Raw genomic sequence first — 9,281 nt, forward strand, 5'->3', positions numbered from 1 at the left:
CATGTTGGGAGAGATAGTAGAACCTACCATTCAATGTGATAGTCAGAGTGCTTTTGCACTTTCAAAAAATTCTTTATACCATGATTGAACCAAATATGTTGATGTGAAGTTTCATTTCTTGAGAGATGAAGTAAATAAGAAGACAGTGAAGCTTAAAAAGATTGCATCTGAAAATAATCTTGCTAATATGTTTACAAAGTCTCTATCAAGCATGAAATATAAATTTTTCTGTGATCTATTTAAGGTAGGTGTAGGCTAATGTTGCTTATTTTTATATATAATTTTTAATTAAAGTGCATGGTGAATTGAAGATTGTATTTGTTTCATTATGTGAAAGATGTACTTGATTCAGGAGGGTGATTTGTTAACCAATGATTTGACTCAAACATAGCTTATTTTTTAAATGTTGAAGGGTTTTTATGTTGGGCTTCCTAGCTATTTTAGTCCAGCAGCTTAAAAACGTGAGTATTGGCATGAGGAATTCTTGATTTTTACATCTCAGTCTTTCAAAAGTCACCAAAAGTTGTTTCAAATAGTTGAGATCGTGGGTCTTTAACTAACTGAAGTAGGTATTCTGCAAACTATTTTTTAAAGGGTTTTTTGAGCCTCAGTTTTTAGGCATAAAGGCAGAGAACTAATTTTTGAGTTTGGTGAGAGAATTGCTGAATATTGTGTGTGAAGGATCTCATATCTAAGAGTTCCATGAGCACGTTCGGATTGCTCCGATCTCACGGTGACGAAATACAATATTATACATTCAACACATACAATTATGCAAATAAACTCTAATTAACGGCATGCTAAGAACAACAAAATCAACAAGGGAAAGAGTACCGTACCAGTTGAAGAAAATCTTCAATCTTCAGCACTCACAGGGGCGAAAAACCTCCACGCGATCTACCAACGCCCAGCGGAAACGTCAACAACAGCAACACGAACAACCATAAATTCACGACCGCAACGAGGATGACACCACCACTAAAGAGCCCTAGGTATTCTCAGAGTGAAAACCCAAAGGGTGGTCTTTGGTAAATTTGGTAGAGGAAGGAGAAAACACGAATCGTGTAGGCGATAAGCAAGTGGGAAGGAAAAAGCGCTATCGCATAGTAGACTGTTTATCGTTTAGGAGGAGCTACACGATCATGTAGGATTTATTGAACAATCGTTTAGTAAAATCGGCACACTATATGATTGTTTAGAGAAGCTATCCGATCGTGTAGGAAATAGCGTGCAATCGTTTAGGCGCGAGGTAGACGAACATTTAGGCAGAGAGGAGCTATCGTATAGTCTCTCAAATCTTTAAGTGATTGCTTAGCTTTCTACCAACACGCGCTCTCACAAATTCTTTGGACGATTGACGGACGATGCAAAAATGAAAACAATTTTCATTTTAACTCATCGGTTACAATAACCGATGTTGTCCACTAACCCACGTCCGAACGTGAATTTTGGCTTAATTATCATATAATTAACCAATAAATTAATTAATTAATATAATCATATTATATTTTTAACCTATAGTTTGATATCACATATCTATTATATTATTTTCTCCTCTACTTGATATAAATCATATTTATATCTAATTTCCTCCAAAATAATGTGTCTCATATATTTAGCCAATTATATCATATATAATTAACCAGTCAAATTATATCATATATAATCGAACTTCCTCTTGTCAATTTAAACATTTCAAATTAACCCAAATATTGATTCTCGACTTTATCCAAGCTACCCAGGGGACCTAATGGACCTGTGGCTCAAAGCTCCAACGGTTCGTGAATAGCTGATAAACTCTTTAGCCACAAGATCCACCATCTGTTAACTGTCAAGCATTCCACTAAAGACCAACAGTTGAACTCTTCTTACCACGGATATATTTTTGTGTCTATCGGATATAATCGATCATGAGTATGATGACCCTTCATAGATGTTCGTAAGTACAGTTGGGTCAAATTACCATTTTCCCCCTGTAGTTACATCTCACTCCTTAAGTATCACTGATTTCTCTAGTGAACAATACAACATAGTCCAACTATGTGTGAATGCCTCTCGGGCCAAGAGAAGGTGTGTGGCGCCATTGAAGGATCTCATACCGAGAGTTCCATGAGCGAGCTTAGATTGCTCCGATTTCACAGTGACCGAAACATAAACGATANTAATTAATAAATATAATCATATTATATTTATATCCTATAGTTTGATTTCATATATCTACTATAGTATTTTTCCTCTACTTGATATAAATCATATTTATATCTAATTTCCTCCAAAATAATGTATCTCATACATTTAGTCAATTATATCATATATAATTAACCAGTCCAATTATATCATATATAATTGAACTTCTTCTTGTCAATTTGAACATTTCAAATTAACCCAAATACTGGTTCTCGACTTTATCCAAGCTACCCAAGTGACCTAATGGACCTGTGGCTCAAAGCTCCAACGGAACGTGAATAGCTGACTAAACTCTTTAGCCACGAGATTCACCATCCGTTAACTGCCAAGGATCTCATACCGAGAGTTCCATGAGCGAGCTTAGATTGCTCCGATTTCACAGTGACCGAAACATAAACGATATACATTCCATACAAGCAGTTATGCATATTAAACTCATAACCAGCATGCTCAGAATACAATAAAACACAAGGAAATGGTTCATACTAGATGAAGACACTCTTCGAACGACTGAACCCAAAGCAGCGGAAAACCTCCCATCGATCTAACAGCACCCGGCGAGTCTGTGACTACAACAGCACGATCCGAATGTACACATACAATGCCGCGGGGACGACATCACCACAAAAGAAACCCGGGTATCCTCGGCGTAAAAAATCTAAAGAGTAGACTCTGGTGAGTTTGGTAGAGGACGGAGAAGAAGACGTCGTGTAGACGATAAGCAAGTGGGAGATGAACTCTGCTATCGTATAGCAGAAATGCTTATCGTATAGTAGAGCTACACTATCGTTTAGGAAAAATTGAACGATCATTTAGAAAAGATGTATACAATCGATTAGAAAACGCGTCAACTAGACGATCGTTTAGACGAACGAACTTCTATCGTATAGCCTCTCGCGATCACTCTTTCACGGATTCTTTTTAGGCGCAGGCGATACGAATGCACGATTGAATAATAAAATGAAAAGATTTTCATAGCTTTAACCCGAAAATTACCATAACCTTCGCAGCCCCACTTCCCACGTCCGAACCTGGATTAATCGGTTAATTATCAAATAATTAATCAATTAATTTAATTAATAAATATAATCATATTATATTTATATCCTACAGTTTGATATCATATATCTACTATAGTATTTTCTCCTTTACATGATATAAATCATATTTATATCTAATTTCCACAAAAATAATGTATCTCACGTAACACGACATTGCTCCGTCGACTGTGCTCTCTGATATGATCCTCCTCCAAGAAAGTAGTGTTTGTTGAAACAAACACCCTATTTTCTGTTGGATCATAAAAATAACCCCCTCGTTTACCTTTAAGGTAGCCTACAAAGAGGCATAATCTCGACCGTGGTTCTAACTTCTTGGGATTAGCCTCAAGCACATGTGCAGGGCAACCCCAAATGTAAAAATGACGTAAACTAGCTTTACGCCCGTTCCACAACTCCAAAAATGTACTTGCAACACTCTTGGAGGGAGCACAGTTGAGTATGTACACCGCAATCTCCACTATGAAACCCCAAAACGAGTCTGATAAGGAAGCATAACTCATTATCGATCGGACCATTTCTAACAAGGTCCTATTTCTCCTCTCTGCTACACCATTCTGCTGAGGTGTACTTGGCACTGATAGTTGGGAAACGATTCCATGTTCTATCAAATAGTCTTGGAATTCGAAGTCCAAAAACTTTCCACCTCGATCTGATCGAAGTGTTTTAATTCGTCTATCCAATGCGTTTTCAACTTCAGCCTTGAACTCTTTAAACTTTTCAAAGGATTCAGACTTCCATCAAGATAAACATACCCGTACTTGGAGTAATCATCAATAAAACTAATAAAATACTCATAGCCACCTCAGGCTCGCACATTCATAGGACCATAAAGGTCAGAATGTACCAACTCAAGTGGCTTCTTGGCTCTAAAACCTTTTCCAGTAAAAGGTCGTTTAGTCATCTTACCCTCAAGGCAAGATTCGCACACAGGTAAAGAATTTTCTTCTAACTCACTTAGAAGTCCATTCTTCACCAATCTCTCAATCCTGTTGAGATTGATGTGCCCTAAACGTAGATGCCAAAGTTGGGAATTTTCTTTTGGAGAAATTCGTTGACGTTTTGATTGAGTTATGGCAGTTCTGAACATTTTAGTATTATGGAGGGAATTAATGGTTAATGGCCTTAGCACATATAAATTCGATTCTATATTTGCTGAGCAAATAAAGACACCATCTTTATGAATAAATGCTTTACTCAAATTGAAAGAAATAGCATATTTACATTACAATAAACACTTTACAAAAATAAGATTCCTTTTTAGTTCAGGAACAATATATACATCGTTTAAAATTAGAAACCTATTCTATAAAGTTAACTGGAGTCCTCCCACTGCCACAGCTGAGACGACGTGCCCAGTGCCTACTCGCATCGTCATCTCACCAACCTCCAACTATCGTCAAGATCTAATCCCCTGAAAAAGAAGAACAAACATGGTTAGTGGTGCTTGAATCAATTATCCAGGCTGAATCATCATTCTCCATTAAACAAGTTTCGAGCACAAGTAAATCACATTTACCTTTATCTACCTTGGCCTTAGCCTTGGCTGTTTTCTTCTCCTTCAGATACCGAGGACAGTTCCTCTTCCAATGTCCATCTTGGTTGCAATGGAAACACTTTCCCTTAGCAACTGGTGGACGCCTCCTCGAGGCGACAGGTAGTGGGTTAGCAGGAGCCTTCCCTTTTCCTTTATCACTCTTATTCTTTTTCCCCTTTGCAGAGTTAGAAGTAAAAGGTACAAACTTCATTCCTAAGGTCGAACCTTTATGGAACATCCTTAAGGATGAAGCAACATTTGCCTCTCCCTTCTGCCTCTCCTTACTTTTCAGTAAAGATTGGTATGTCTGTAACTTGTTAAAGAGAGCTGTAAGGTTATTTTTCACTTTGTTAAAAATCACATTGCTAATAAAGTGCAGGAAGCTCTCCGGCAAAAAATGCAGGATTATGCTAACCTAGCTGCCCTCATCAATGGTAGACCCATTCAACTCCGCTACATTGAAGTGGACCATGATGTTTAGCACATGTTCACGAACAGATGTGCCTTCTTGCATTTTGGAGTTGAATATGTATTTAAGAGCCCCATTCATAAGTTGTTCAGATGGTTGTCCAAACATCCCCCGCAGGGACTCCATGATCTCACGGGCTGAGACCATAGGCTCATGCTTCTTGGCCAAGATGTCAGAAAGACTTGCCAAGATGTAGNCATCCCCCGCAGGGACTCCATGATCTCACGGGCTGAGACCATAGGCTCATGCTTCTTGGCCAAGATGTCAGAAAGACTTGCCAAGATGTAGGCTCGAGCCTTCTCATTCGCCCTTGTCGTATGCCTCCTGAACATTTCGAATAGCATTTGGAGTTGGAATAAGAGGACAAGCCTCCATGAGAACGAACATGAAATCCTCGATGATTAGGATCGTCGTGATCATATGTTTCCATGTAGAAAAATTGTCGCCAGTTAATTTTTCGGCACTTAACAATGATAAGGTGGTCGTAGCCATTTGAAAAAGTTGCTGAAAATACGAACAAATCTTGATTAGATTTTGCTAAACCACTTTTAAACCAATTAGTTTTGCAAAATAGTTTCAAGTACCCTGAGTTATAGACTTCTATTTTGCAATGATCCCCCAGTGAGTCAAGACAAACGCCACCGGTGGGTGATCAGTTGCCCCTTTATTGGGATGAGACATTCTCAACAATTAGGCAAAACCAAATATTGGAACTTAATCTTATAGCCACCATTTTTCGGTCCAGAATCATTAACCCTTAACTAATCCGTGTAAGTATAACCCCTTGTTTTTTGTGCCAGAGTCCCGCCCTAATGCACTTACCGTAGAGAAAAGTCAGATTAGGACAAGAGACCAAGTTACTTTATCCTCTTACAGGAGATCAATAAAGAAACACGCAAAACTGCCATCCTTTAGGGGGACACTCCCAGGGTGCCTCGAGGCGATGCACAGTAACTTTACTCAACCTAACGAGAGAGACCGTGGGATATGCTGTCGCACTTCCCGTTCCCACTTACTATGAATATTCTCTCCATCCACCTTGATATATACCTACCCAAACACCATCCGTTAGGGGGACATGCCAAAGGTGCCATGAGGCCGAGGATAGATCTCACAGTGTGGACTTTAGGAGAAAAGTGAAAGGTTTAAGTGAAGCATCTTATGCCCCAAGTACCTCCCACTGAATGTTCTACCTAGCGATTCATTAACCTAGAAAATCCGGCTACTGATTTTAGTCTAAGTGGTCTTTTAAAGCCTGCTCATAAACAACGTTTGTTTATGAAATATAATCAAGTTCAAGTAGTCACATTTAAACACTTTAATGGACTGTTTTTAACTTGCATGCATGCATCAAATCTATCTAATTCACCTTTCTAGGTATGTTCCCAGGTAGGGGTGTTACGTTTCCGTCAACTTAAATACCCCAGCCTAGACAGAACCCGCCTTAGACAAAAGGTCCCTTATAGGTAGATTTACTATACTTTAACCTTTTATTAGCCAATTTAATCCTATTAAACTGATTAAAAGATTAAAGCCTTAGGGTTGCTGATCATATTAGAACTGTGGTCTTGGGTCTATGTGATCCAAGTTTTAAACATTCTAAAACCATGAATTAAACCTAAATGAGCATGCATGTCTTTCTTATTTCTTTTAGTTCTAATTTCTCTTTAACTCTTAAAAAGAAACAACTAAAAAACATTGTGCATAACGAGGCGTTTAAAACATTTATAAAGTAACATATGTGTCATGCTTTATGCAATGTCCGGTCATTACTATATAACTTTTATATTACACATAATAACCAAGCAAACATGCTATCATTCACCCTTATACTATAACAATTATAAAATAAAGATGATGCATGTCAATGCTTTTTATGCATGCATAAATATAACTCTTATATTATATGATGCTCTTACATAATTAAAAATCATGCGTCTCTAAATTATAACAATTACAATAAAGAGATGATGCATGATCATTACATAACCTAAGGTGGGATTTACTATATGTGCATACCATATGACATATAAAACATACATCGCATGTATTAAACAAATAGATTAATGGACCAGGATGAGCCTTTAAACCAAAAAACTGGAATGAAAACTCTATCTATTACATTTTTCATCGAGCAAACCGGTTCATAGGAGAACCGGGTCTTGAACCATCAAGAGGTCTTCATCGTGTAGCAAACTCCAGCGATAGACGATCGTTCAGCGCGCACTAGACGATAGGAACATTAGCAAATGATCGTGTAGACGACGACGAGCCTGCGAAGCCTGATTGTCCAAACGATCATGTAGCGCGATGACAGGTAAACGATTTACCTTAAGTTACTAAGCAATCGTTTAGTCAGTTACTAAGTGATGAAGCTTGCAAACCTAAACAATCTTCTAGCATGCATTAAACGATACACGAGCGTCTCATCGTCTACACGATGCGTGTAACTTGGTAAATGATTTACCTTGCGATGTTAAGCGATCGTTTAGTTAGTTACTAAGCAATGAAGCTTGCTGACCTAAACGATCGTCTAGCTCGCGCATGCATTAAACGATACTCAGCGATCGCGTGCTCGATCGTCAACCCGATACGACCAACTCTTGATCGCATACCCCATCGTTCAACCGATGTATTCAACGTGATCGTTAACCCGATACGACCAACATTTTGAATACAGACTCGATTACGATTATTTATGCCAAAAAATATAGGGGCCTTTATAAACAACCGTAAATGTAAAAGGAATTAAACAAACCGAGACAATTCATCCTGAAAACATCCATTAATCAAGCATATCCACAGAAGAATTAATATTTAAAACAGCATAGAAATGAACCCACCATGAATGTAAAAGTTATTTCGTTGCAATAGATGAAATCAGAGTATCAGCAATCTGGCTCTGATACCAATTGAAGGATCTCATACCGAGAGTTCCATGAGTGGGTTTAGATCGCTCCGATTTCATAATGACTTAAACACAAACGATATACATTCAACACATATAGTTATGAATATAAAACTCATTATTGACATGCTCAGAAAACAATAAAACACAAGGAAAGAGTTCATACCAGATCGAAGAAACCTTAAGCAGTGGAAAACCCCGATCTACCAGCACCCGGTGAGTCTGTCGAATGCAACAGCATGATCCGAACGTACTCGAACAATGCAGCGGGGATGACACCACCACAAGAGAAACCCGGGTATCCTCGGCGTCAAAAAATCCAAAGAGTGGGCTCTGGTGAGTTTGGTAGAGGACAGAAGAGAACACGTTGTCTAGACGATAAACAAGTGGGAGATGAAACTCTGCTATCGTATAGCGGAAATTCTTATCGTATAATAGAGCTACACAATCGTGTAGGAAAGACAAGTTTATGAGGTAGACGATCGTTTAGGAAAAATGTATGCAATTGTTAAGAGAACACGTGAGGTAGACAATCGTTTAGACGAACAAGCTTCTATCATATAGGTTCTCGCAATCACTTTCACAGATTCTTTTGGGCGCGCAATAATATGACTGCACGATTTAATAAAATGAAAACGATTTTCATTATTTTAATCTGCCAGTTACTATAACCATCGCAACCCCACTTCCCACGTCCGAACGTGGATAAATCCGTTAATTATCAAATAATTAGTCAATTCATTTAATTAATAAATATAATCATATTATATTTATATCCTATAGTTTGATATCATATATCTACTATAGTATTTTTCTTCTCTACTTGATATAAATCATATTTATATCTAATTTCCTACAAAATAATGTATCTCATATATTTAGCCAATTATATCATATATAATTAAACTTCCTCTTGTCAATTTGAACACTTCAAATTAACCCAAACACTAATTCTCGAATTTATCCAAGCTACCCAGGTGACCTAATAGACCTGTGGCTCGAAACTCCAACGGTACGTGAATAGCTGACTAAATCTTTAGCCACGAGATCCAAGGAATATAATCTGTGGTAAAAAAGAGTTCAGCTGTTGGTCTTTAGTAGATCAACTATACAGTTTAACGG

The sequence above is a fragment of the Benincasa hispida genome, chromosome 4, assembly GCF_009727055.1.
Source record: "Benincasa hispida cultivar B227 chromosome 4, ASM972705v1, whole genome shotgun sequence".
Classification (NCBI taxonomy): domain Eukaryota; kingdom Viridiplantae; phylum Streptophyta; class Magnoliopsida; order Cucurbitales; family Cucurbitaceae; genus Benincasa; species Benincasa hispida.